Genomic DNA, 12249 nt, shown 5'->3' with positions numbered 1-12249 from the left:
GCCAGCGGTGATGTCCAGGGGCCTCCAGAGAGGTGAGTATATCAATATTTTTTATTTTAATTCTTTATTTTACACAGTAATATGGATCCCAGGGCCTGAAGGAGAGTTTCCTCTCCTTCAGACCCTGGGAACCATCAGGATACCTTCCGATACTTGGTGTCCCATTGACTTATATTGGTATCGGGTATCGGTATCGGCGATATCCAATACTTTTCGGGTATCGGCCGATACTATCCGATACCGATACTTTCAAGTATCAGACAGTATCGCTCAACACTAGTCATATAGCGTAGTATGTGTGAATAACAGAGCAGCCAGATAAAGGTGCCCTGAGTTAAACAGGGGTAAGATATACCATGTGTCACAACGAGTAACAAGCCAGAGATATAACTTATAACAAGCTAGCCATGTGCCCATAAGAACAGCAATGCAATGTCAAATATACATAAATGTAAAGTTACGGGTATATCTCACCTATGGACGCCGTAGCCCGCTGTGCACGTACCCCAACGCGCGTTTCGCTGCTGCTTTTTCAAGGGGCAGTGTGACATTGTGCCAAAAGCGAAGCTTTATATGGTCCCATGTGCAATCTCACAAACGAACACCTGTGTGGAGCCAGGAAGGCCTCCAACGCATCTGACGAGCGCATGTGGGCGGAGCCTGTGCCATCCAATCATCCAGGCTGACGTCAAGAAGCGGAGAGTGCTGGGAAGGATTCCCATGGTGACTGAACACTCACCGCATCATGGAGACGCCGCCATGGATGAGAGGGGGAGGAAGCACCAGGGCGCATGCGTTACCCGCGGCGGATAAAAGTACGAGAATGGTAACAGGGATTCCCCATATCACCATTGCGATATAAACTGCAACATACAACAGGAAAAGGTAAAGAAGAAGGGAACGAATGTGAATGGGGACCATATGCCTGGGAGGCCACAGCAAATGGTATCTGTACCGTATAAACAATGCACATTCGGCGTGTCCGAATATGGACCGGACTCGGCTTTTTTCTGACTCTAGTGGTGAAAAAATATTCGATATTAAAAAGACAATAAATTGCACAACACGTTGTGTTATTTATTATGCCACATGCCCGTGCGGCTTAATATATGTAGGATTACATCACGTCAGTTTAAGATCCGTATACGTGAGCATGTACGTGGAATCGAGGCGGTCGCGGATCCCACACTAGATACTGCAAAATTAAAAACACTTCCCAGACATTTCAGGGAACATCACGGATGTGATGCTAAATTAATTAGATTTAGGGGAATTGATAGCCTTGATATTGGCATTAGAGGTGGCAAAGTAACTACTAGGCTTGCACGCCTTGAAGCGAAATGGATTTGGACTTTACAGACAAACCATCCCCTTGGTCTTAACGAAAATTTAAGTTTCGTTCCCTTTTTGTGATCATCTGACTGCTGAGCTCTCTTTTTTGATAACATTCTCGCTCTCTATCTTTTTAATGCTTTTACCTGTTTTTTCTAGTTTTAGAGCATCTAGGATATATTAGGCTATATCCTTGAGATTCCTTTCATCTATGCCGTATACTTCCGTGAAGAATACCTATGAAGATGTTTGAAGAGAGAGATAGGAAGAGTTAAAAGAGAAAAAGACTTTGAATACCTGAAGAAAAGTCATCTCTCTACTACCATCTAGTGGTTATTCTCCGTATTACATGTAACATCAATAATGACTATTTGAGGGTTTTAACCTATTGTATTTATGTTTTGATATATGTATTCCTTATTAATTATTGAAGAGAAAATTAAGCATATTTGGCTATAATAGTAATATTTTATATAGCAATGCCGGTTCTTTTGTCATTATTATTATTTTTTGTATTGTTCTTATACGGTATGTCTTTTGATGTAAGGACTAATATGTAAAAGAGAAACTGTGAAAATTATGCTTAGTTCCATATAATTATATCTATTATAGACCGCCGTACCGTGCCTTCTCTTCTCTCCCTCATGTACTGTCCATGACGTTTGAGTTCCGCGCATGCGCCCGCCGGTGAATCGTCTGGTGAATGGCGATGCCTTGTTTGTTGTGGGCAGATCACGTGGGGCCCCACGTGTATCGGCTCACACAACCTGGATGACGCCATCTCCCTCTGTTGCACTGCGGGCTGCTAGGATACGCGCGGTTACTTCCGGTTCACGGCTCTTTCTACTTCCGGTTTCTGGCCTTTTTATCCTGCACATTTCTCATTCCTCACTATGCACCCCCTGACGAAGGTGTGCCGAAACGCGCGTTGGGGCGGACACCGGGACTCTACACCTGCTGAATACCTTAATTTCGGGTGATGTATTAATTTTTGTTATCGCTCTCTTTTGCTGCACTAAACTGCACTAAGTTGTACAAGGAGTATGGTACTATTTTCCATGGGACTTTGCACCTGCCGAACATTGTAATCACCATTTCTTCCTGCTGCAGTACATTTTGTTTAGCTATATGCAGTATTATATTACTATAAATGAGATAGAGCGATTCTTTGTATGAGATCTCTTCAGTTTGAATCCCCCTTTTTTGGTCTTATAATCTGTGACCCAGTACACTGATAGTTTTGATAAGGATATTCTGATATGGGTCCGCAGATGTATATCCCGGTGTTCTGTTTGCACTAGTTGTTTTTATATTCTTATTGGGCGTCTATGTTGTCATCATTGCCTGTTTGCCGTTCACCACTAATAAAGCAATTTTACTATAAAGACATAAGGTTATCTTTGAATTCATTTCCTCTCCCTCTGCTTGTATGTTGTTGAGATAACTGTCTTGATCCAAACGTTAGGGCGAAAATATTTCCATCTGTTAGGTATTGCAATTTGATAAATATAAAATCGGTCTTATCTGTCCAGATGGTATACTATATACACTTTTTGCCTTTGGTTACCCCTATCCTTTTACAAATATAAATCCCAAGAATATAAACCATAAAATACAAAATATATAGTGGCAAAAAATGTATATATATCAATAATCCATAATAGATACTATCCACACATCATGAAGAATTAATAGCAATGATCCAGTGTTCAAGGTGCGTTGCTGGCTCCGATAATACGTCATCAATAGGGAAGAGTCCAGGCCACCAGGTACATCCATCACGTATGAGACAGCACATGACATATAAAGCCTCAGGCATCCAGTATGATAGACACTAAAGAAATAAGTGAAAAAACACAAAACCACCCTAGATTAAAATCAGATTAAAACACGGACTCCAAGGGCAAATGGCCAAAACTGCCAAAAAGGGGAATTCCCAAAAAGACGCAAAAACTATGAAAATGATGATAAACTAGTGTTCTCATTCAACCCCAGAGGGGCCATAGTGTCCAGGGTAATAATCCACCGACATTCAAGCTGTGCCAGCCTGCGCTTATGATCGCCACCCCTGACTCCACAGTGTATGCGATCAATACCCTGGATTCGGAGTAAATCAGGGTTGCAGGCATGGCACAGTCTGAAGTGGCGGGGAATCGTTTTGAGGGACGCTACGTCAACAGCAGATAGAGCAGCCCTAATGTCCCTCACATGCTCCCTAGTTCTTATACGTAGTTCCCTAGACGTGAGGCCTACGTATATTAGGCCACATGGGCAACAAAATTACTACTGCAGGAGATGTATGCTCTGATTTTGAAATTCTTACTACCATCCGAGGAGCAGAAGTCAGACACCCTATCAATGTTACGGCAGGCCAAGCATGACCCACATGGAAAACAACCATGCCGTGGCCTCCCAGTATAAAAGGGAAGGGAAGGAGTTGACACATAGTGACTCCTAACCAGGAGGTCACTTAAATTATTACTCCTCCTCGCTGTCATCAGCGGTCTCTCGGGGAGCAGGCCACCAATAACCGGTTCGGTCTTTAAAATGGACCAATGTTTACTAAGGATGTTACGAATAGTATTCCACCTATTATTGTACGTGGAAATGAACCTAATTTGGTTAGAATCACCCCTATCCCTCCTCGAGCCCAACAAGAGCTGGCCACGAGCGGATGTCTTAGCTCTCCAATAGCCATTTTTAATACAGCATTTGCTATAACCACGTTCCAGGAAGCGATCGCGAAGGTCCAGCGCCTGCGCCTCAAAATGCTCGTTAGTAGAACACAAGCGCCTAATTCGCAGGAACTGACCTATCGGGATCACCCGTACCGTGAGCTGATGATGCGTGAAGAAGAGCATTAACCGAGGTTTCCTTCCGGAAAACATTGGTTTGAACCATACTATCCTTGTCAACAAGAATCTAGATATCTAAAAAATCAATTTGTCGTTTATGATATTTAAACGTAATGTTAATATTATATTCATTCTTGTTCAGAAAAGTGAAAAAATTAACTAAATCTACCTCAGAACGCTGCCAAATAATCAAAACGTCATCAATATAGCGGTACCAGCCAATGACTTGGGAGGCAGCGCATGCGCCGTCCCCGAAAAACCTCCCTCTCCCAAAATCCGAGAAAAAGGTTAGCATTAGATGGCGCACACGCCGCGCCCATGGCTGTACCGCGTTGCTGTAGAAAAAAACGATCCTTAAACGTAAAAAAATGGTGGGTCAAAACAAAATTTAATAGTTCTAAGATCAAAAGTTGTAATGTGTCATCCAGATTACTTGTGGCAAGGAAAAATTCCACAGCCCTCACTCCATGCTGGTGTGCAATGCAAGTATACAATGACTCAACATCCGCCGTGACCAGTAACATGTCAGGCTTGAGGGTAAGGCCGTCCAGTCTCCGCAGGACGTCATTAGTGTCTCTGATGTAGGAGGGAAGCGCCTCCACCAAAGGATGCATCAAAACCTTTTTGGTAATAACTCCCCGAGAGAGCGCAGACTCCAGAACCCGAAGGAGTTTATTTTGAAAGTTGGATACTGGATTATATGAGAGTGTAGAATACGCCTCCCTATCCCTAAGCTGCCTGAACGCCTCCCGTTCATACAATTTGGTAGGCCAGACCACCACGTTCCCTCCCTTGTCGGCGGGCTTAAATACTACATCACGTAGAGCCCGTAAGTCAGAAAGTGCCTGTCTCTGAGCATAAGTCAGGTTATCATTAACCCTACCGGTAGGAATAGTTCCTGCATCACCAATTTACAGAAAATTTCCACCTGGGGACACAGCGACACCGGAGGGAACGTGGTGGATCTGGGGAGGATGGATCTAGGAAAATTACCTGTAGAGACGTCAGAAATTTCTCCTGCTAGTTCCTCAAGGATGCGTAAAGCCTCCTGCTCAGACCTGGTGTCAAGATCCATGTTAGTTTGATTCTTGGAGTGTAACTTTTTCAAAATCAGTTTCCTTGTAAACAAAAAAAGGTCCTTCACTGTGGTGAAAAAATCATAATTATTGTTAGGGACAAACGTTAAACCCAGGCACAGGACCTCACATTGGGTATCAGATAGCTTATGAGAAGACAAATTGATTACCTCTAAATTATTTCCACTTTTTTATTGTCCTTTAATTGTGGAGGAGTAATCTTGCGCTTGTTTTTAAACCTATTGTGAGTCCCATTATTGGACCTACCAGACCTGAGTCTATCATTCCACTGTGAGTTACTTCCTGTGCCTGATAGGGGATCCTCTTCCACAGAAGAGACGGAGGAGAATGAGTTGGATCTAGTTTGAGAGGACAGCTTTCTCTGATTCATAGAACCGGATCTGTGCCATTTATAGACTCGATTGCTTTTATAATCGCCAAGATCCCTGTGATACTTTTTACTTTTTGTCTGGACAATGTCCTTCTCCCACTTGTGGAAATCAAGATCAAGATCCGCATTAAGTTTAGTCATGGCTTCTGCTGTCATCTGTTTAGCCAATGTGTCCTGAATATCACCGATCTCATCCTCCATCCCTTTGATCATGCCTTCATTTGATTTAATAAGAAGTTGCATGAAGCCCATGGAACAGGTGTTAGCAATCTCTTCCCATTCAAGCTTAAACTCCTCATTATCCATATTGAAAGAGGGGAATACCTGAACCCTCAATCCCCTAGGTATCAGGCCTTTACTGACATAGCGTTCCAAAAACGATTTATTCCACCACCATCGCGTGCGTCTATTAAGAAGATCCCTAAGCTTGGCAGTAAGCTCATAACTATCCCTGGAGTCCACATTAAAAGATGGAGATGCATCATCACCAAAGACCTGATCCAATTTAGTCAGCCATGTCTTATCCCGTGCCTGCAGGTCCTTCTGTCCCACAGGAAATGCTGTGAAAATACACAGTACACAAATTATAATGATATACCAGAACTGATATAATAATGTGACCATATTTGTTATGATCTGGTGGTCTAAGAGCAGCATGAGAAGGTGGAGCCTGTACTGACCACAGACCCTGAACTTAACACCGCAACTAGACGTAGCCGTGGAATGTACCTATCACTCCCTAGACATCTCGACACAGCTGGAGGACTAATCACCCTTAGAGATAGTAAAGGGAAAACTATCTTGCCTCAGAGAAAATTCCCAAAGGATAGCCAGCCCCCCACAAATATTGACTTGAGAGGAGAGGGAAAAAACATACACAGACTGAAATCAGAATTTAGCAAAGGAGGCCACTTCTAGCTAAATAGAAAGGATAGGACAGAGTACTATGTGGTCAGTATTATAACACTAGAAAATATCCACCACAGAAAATACTAAAATCTCCACAGCTAACTAAAGATATGGAGGGTATATCTGCATCTCCAGAGATACCAGCTTGGCTAAACAAATCCTTATACAGACCAAGCTGGACAAGAAAAAAAACATGGAAAAGAACTGAACAATAAGGCCACAGCATGTGGACAGCAAAAAATCAAGGCCAGAACTTATCTTTGATGAAAAGAACTGCAAAGCAGGAGAGACCAGGCAGAGATGTGAATCCTCCAGGAACAATGGACAACTGGCACTGACTAAAGGGTCAAGCAAGGCTAAATAGCCCAGTCAGGATTGCAAAAACTTGACACACCTGATGAATGCTGCGATCCAGAGACAGCAACACTACCACTTATAACCACCGGAGGGAGCCCAAGAGCAGAATTCACAACAGTACCCCCCCCTTGTGGAGGGGTCACCGAACCCTCACCAGAGCCCCCAGGCCGATCCAGACGAGCCAAATGAAAGGCACTAACCAAATCCTCAGCATGAACATCGGAGGCAACAACCCAAGAATTATCCTCCTGGCCATAACCCTTCCATTTGACAAGATACTGAAGTTTCCGCCTCGAAAACGAGAATCCAAAATCTTCTCAACCACATACTCCAACTCCCCATCAATCAACACCGGGGCAGGAGGATCAACAGAGGGAACAACGGGCACCACATATTTCCGCAACAAAGATCTATGAAAAACATTATGGATGGAAAAAGAGGCTGGAAGGGCCAAAAGAAAAGACACTGGATTGATGGATTGATAATCTCAGAAATCCTATAAGGGCCAATAAACTGAGGCTTAAACATAGGGGAAGAAACCTTCATAGGAACATGACAGGAAGACAACCAGACCAAATCCCCAACCTGAAGCCGGGAACCAACACACCGACGACGGTTAGCAAAACGCTGAACCCCCTCCTGAGACAACACCAAATTCTCAACAACATGAGCCCAAATTTGCTGCAACCTGTCAACCACAGAGTCCACCCCAGGACAATCAGAAGGCTCAACCTGCTCCGAAGAAAAACGAGGATGAAAACCAGAGTTAAAAAAGAAGGGTGAAACCAAGGTAGCAGAACTAGCCCGATTATTAAAGGCAAACTCGGCCAATGGCAAGAAAGCCTCCCAATCATCCTGATCAGCAGACACAAAACATCTCAAATAAGTTTCCAAAGTTTGATTAGTTTGCTCGGTTTGGCCATTTGTCTGAGGATGAAACGCGGAAGAAAAAAGACAAATCAATGCACAGCCTAGCACAAAAGGCCCGCCAAAACCTAGAACCAAACTGGGAACCTCTATCGGACACAATATTCTCCGGAATGCCATGCAAACGAACCACATGCTGAAAAAACAACGGAAACAAATCAGAAGAGGAAGGCAACTTAGGCAAAGGTACCAAATGAACCATCTTAGGACACCGGTCACAAACCACCCAGATAACCGACATCCTCTGGGAAACCGGAAGATCCGAAATAAAATCCATAGAAATATGCGTCCAAGGCCTCTCAGGGACCGGCAAAGGCAAAAGCAACCCACTAGCGCGGGAACAGCAAGGCTTGGCCCGTGCACAAGTCCCACAGGACTGCACAAAAGAACGCACATCCTGTGACAAAGAAGGCCACCAAAAGGACCTACCAACCAAATCTCTGGTACCAAAAATCCCAGGATGACCAGCCAACACAGAACAATGAACCTCCGAAATCACTTTACTAGTCCATCTGTCAGGAACAAACAGTTTCCCCACTGGACAGCGGTCCAGACCACAAAATCAAAACGGGAGAAAAACAGGGACCATCAGGCCTGTCTAGGATTCAGCCGTTTGGCAGACTCAAGGTAAATCAGATTCTTATGATTGGTCAAGACCACAATACGGTGCTTGGCCCCCTCAAGCCAATGTTGCCACTCCTCAAATGCCCACTTCATAGCCAACAACTCACGATTGCCGACATCATAATTGCGTTCCGCAGGCGAAAACTTTCGAGAAAAGAAGGCACACGGTTTCATCAAGGAACCTTCAGAATTCCTCTGAGACAAAACGGCCCCTGCCCCAATCTCATAAGCGTCAACCTCAACCTGAAAAGGAAGAGAAACATCTGGCTGACGCAACACAGGGGCAGAAGTAAATCGGCGTTTAAGCTCCTGAAAGGCAGAAACAGCCGCAGAGGGCCAATTCGTCACATCAGCGCCTTTCTTCGTCAAATCGGTCAGGGGTTTAACCACACTGGAGAAGTTGGTAATGAAACGGCGATAAAAATTAGCAAAGCCCAAAAATTTCTTAAGGCTCTTCACGGATGTGGGCTGGATCCAATCTTGAATGGCCTGAACCTTAACCGGATCCATTTCTATAGATGAGGGAGAAAAAATGAAGCCCAAAAAATAAATCTTCTGTACTCCAAAGAGGCACTTAGACCCCTTCACAAACAAGGCATTATCACGAAGGATCTGAAATACCATCCTAACTTGTTTCACATGAGACTTCCAATCATCTGAAAAAATAAAAATATCGTCCAAATATACAATCATGAATTTATCAAGATAATTCCGAAATATATCATGCATGAAGGACTGAAACACAGATGGAGCATTAGAGAGTCCGAATGGCATCACAAGGTATTCAAAATGACCTTCGGGCGTATTAAATGCAGTTTTCCATTCGTCACCCTGCTTAATACGAACAAGATTATATGCCCCTCGAAGGTCAATCTTAGTAAACCAACTAGCCCCCTTAATCCTAGCAAACAGATCAGAAAGCAAAGGAAAAGGGTATTGGAATTTGACCATGATCTTATTCAAGAGGCGATAATCAATACAGGGTCTCAAGGAGCCATCTTTTTTGGCAACAAAAAAACTACCTGCTCCCAATGGTGAAGAAGATGGCCGAATATGCCCCTTCTCCAAGGACTCCTTAACATAGCTCCGCATGGCGGTATGTTCTGGCACAGACAGGTTGAAAAGTCGGCCCTTAGGGAACTTACAGCCTGGAATCAAATCAATAGCACAATCACAGTCCCTATGCGGTGGAAGGGAACTGGACTTGGGCTCATTGAATACATCCTGGAAATCTGACAAAAACTCAGGAATTTCAGAAGAGGGGGAGGAGGCAATTGACATCAAAGGAACGTCACCATGAACCCCCTGACAACCCCAACTAGTCACAGACATAGATTTCCAATCTAACACGGATTATGCACCTGTAACCATGGGAAACCCAGCACAATAGCATCATGCAAATTATGCAACACCAGAAAACGACAATCTTCCTGAAGGGCTGGCGCCATACACATGGTCAGCTGTGTCCAAAACTGAGGTTTATTTTTAGCCAACGGTGTAGCATCAATGCCCCTCAAAGGAATAGGACTCTGCAAAGGCTGCAAGGGGAAACCACAACGTCTGGGAAATTCTAAGTCCATTAAGTTTAGAGCGGCGCCTGAATCCACAAATGCCATGACAGAAAATGACGATAACGAGCAGATCAGGGTCACAGATAACAGAAATTTAGGTTGTACAGTACTGATGGTAACAGAACTAGCGATTCTCTTGGTACGCTAAGGGCAATCAGAAATAACATGAGCAGAATCGCCGCAGTAAAAACACAAACTATTCTGACGTCTGAATCCTTGTCGTTCAGCTCTAGACAAAATCCTATCACACTGCATAGGCTCAGGACTCCGCTCGGAAGACAATGCCATAGTGTGCACAACTCTGCACTTGCGCAAGCGCCGATCAATCTGAATGGCTAGAGACATAGAATCACTCAGACCAGCAGGCGTGGGAACCCCACCATAACATCTTTAACGGATTCAGAAAGACCCTTTCTGAAAATTGCCGCCAAGGCATCCTCATTCCATTTAGTCAGTACAGACCATTTTCTAAATTTCTGGCAATATGATTCTGCCACTTCTTGACCCTGACACAGGGCCAACAAGGTCTTCTCAGCATGATCCACTGAATTAGGTTCATCATACAATAACCCAAGCGCCTGAAAAAAGGTGTCTACATTAAGCAACGCCGGATTCCCAGGTTCCAGGGCAAATGCCCAATCCTGGGGGTCCCCACACAGCAGAGATATAACAAATTTAACCTGCTGGATGGGATCACCAGAGGAACGGGGTTTCAGAGCAAAAAACAGTTTACAGTTATTTTTAAAGCTCAAAAATTTGGACCTGTCCCCAAGAAACAAATCAGGAGTTGGAATTCTAGGCTCTAAAACCAGAGTCTGAACAATATAATCGGAAATACCCTGTACTCTAGCAGCAAGTTGATCCACACGAGAAGCCAATCCCTGAACATCCATACCAGCGCCGAACTCCTGAGCCACCCAGAGGTAAAGAGGGAAAAAAAAAACACAACAGACTACAGAAAAAAAAATGGCCCAGCACTTTCCTTCCCTTCTTCTGAGATGCGGTTAACTTATTGTTGGCCAGTTGTACTGTTATGATCTGGTGGCCTAAGAGCAGCATGAGACGTACTCTGGAGAAGGTGGAACCTGTACTGACCGCAGACCCTGAACTTAACACCGCAACTAGAAGTAGCCGTGGAATGTACCTATCACTCCCTAGACATCTCGACACAGCCGGATGACTAATTACCTTTAGAGATAGAAAAGGGAAAACTATCTTGCCTCAGAGAAAATTCCCAAAGGATAGCCAGCCCCCCACACATATTGACTGTGAGAGGAGAGGGAAAAAACATACACAGACTGAAATCAGAATTTAGCAAAGGAGGCCACTTCTAGCTAAATAGAAAGGATAGGACAGAGTACTATGCGGTCAGTATTAAAACACTAGAAAATATCCACCACATAAAATACAAAAATCTCCACAGCTAACTAAAGATATGGAGGGTATATCTGCATCTCCAGAGATACCAGCTTGGCAAAACAAATCCTTATTCAGACCAAGCTGGACAAGACAAAAACATGGAAAAGAACTGAACAGTAAGGCCACAGCATGTGGACAGCAAAAATCAAGGTCAGAACTTATCTTTGTTGAAAGGAACAGCAAAGCAGGAGAGAGCAGGCAAGGATGTGAATCCTCCAGGAACAATGGACGACTGGCACTGACTAAAGGGTCAAGCAAGGCTAAATAGCCCAGTCAGGATTGCAAAAACTTGACACACCTGATGAATGCTGCGATGCAGAGACAGCAGCACTACCACTTATAACCACCGGAGGGAGCCCAAGAGCAGAATTCACAACACAAATTTAGAGGAAAGCTCTGCCAGAGCTATAGGAAAAACATAAAGAACCAAGAGCCTTTAAATCCCAAAACATAATAAAGCATAAGAAGAAATATATGACTAGTGTAAGGCCACCAACTACAGAAAATATAACTTTATTAGTATATAAATATATAGGCCAGACACACAAGTACACTACATAAAAACAAGAAAACAAAACAAACTGGACAGGTCTACTGAAAGATGATGCAAACTGGCAGGGGCCAGCAATCCATAGCAAGAGAGGGCGCTCACAAATGTATAACAAACACACATACCTAATACATAATAACTTACCGAACAAGTGCCATATAGCGTAGTATGTGTGAATAACAGAGCAGCCAGATAAAAGTGCCCTGAGATAAACAGGGGTAAGATATACCATGTGTCA

The sequence above is a fragment of the Ranitomeya variabilis genome, chromosome 4 (genome assembly GCF_051348905.1).
Source record: "Ranitomeya variabilis isolate aRanVar5 chromosome 4, aRanVar5.hap1, whole genome shotgun sequence".
NCBI lineage: Eukaryota > Metazoa > Chordata > Amphibia > Anura > Dendrobatidae > Ranitomeya > Ranitomeya variabilis.
This window is presented reverse-complemented; position numbering follows the sequence as displayed.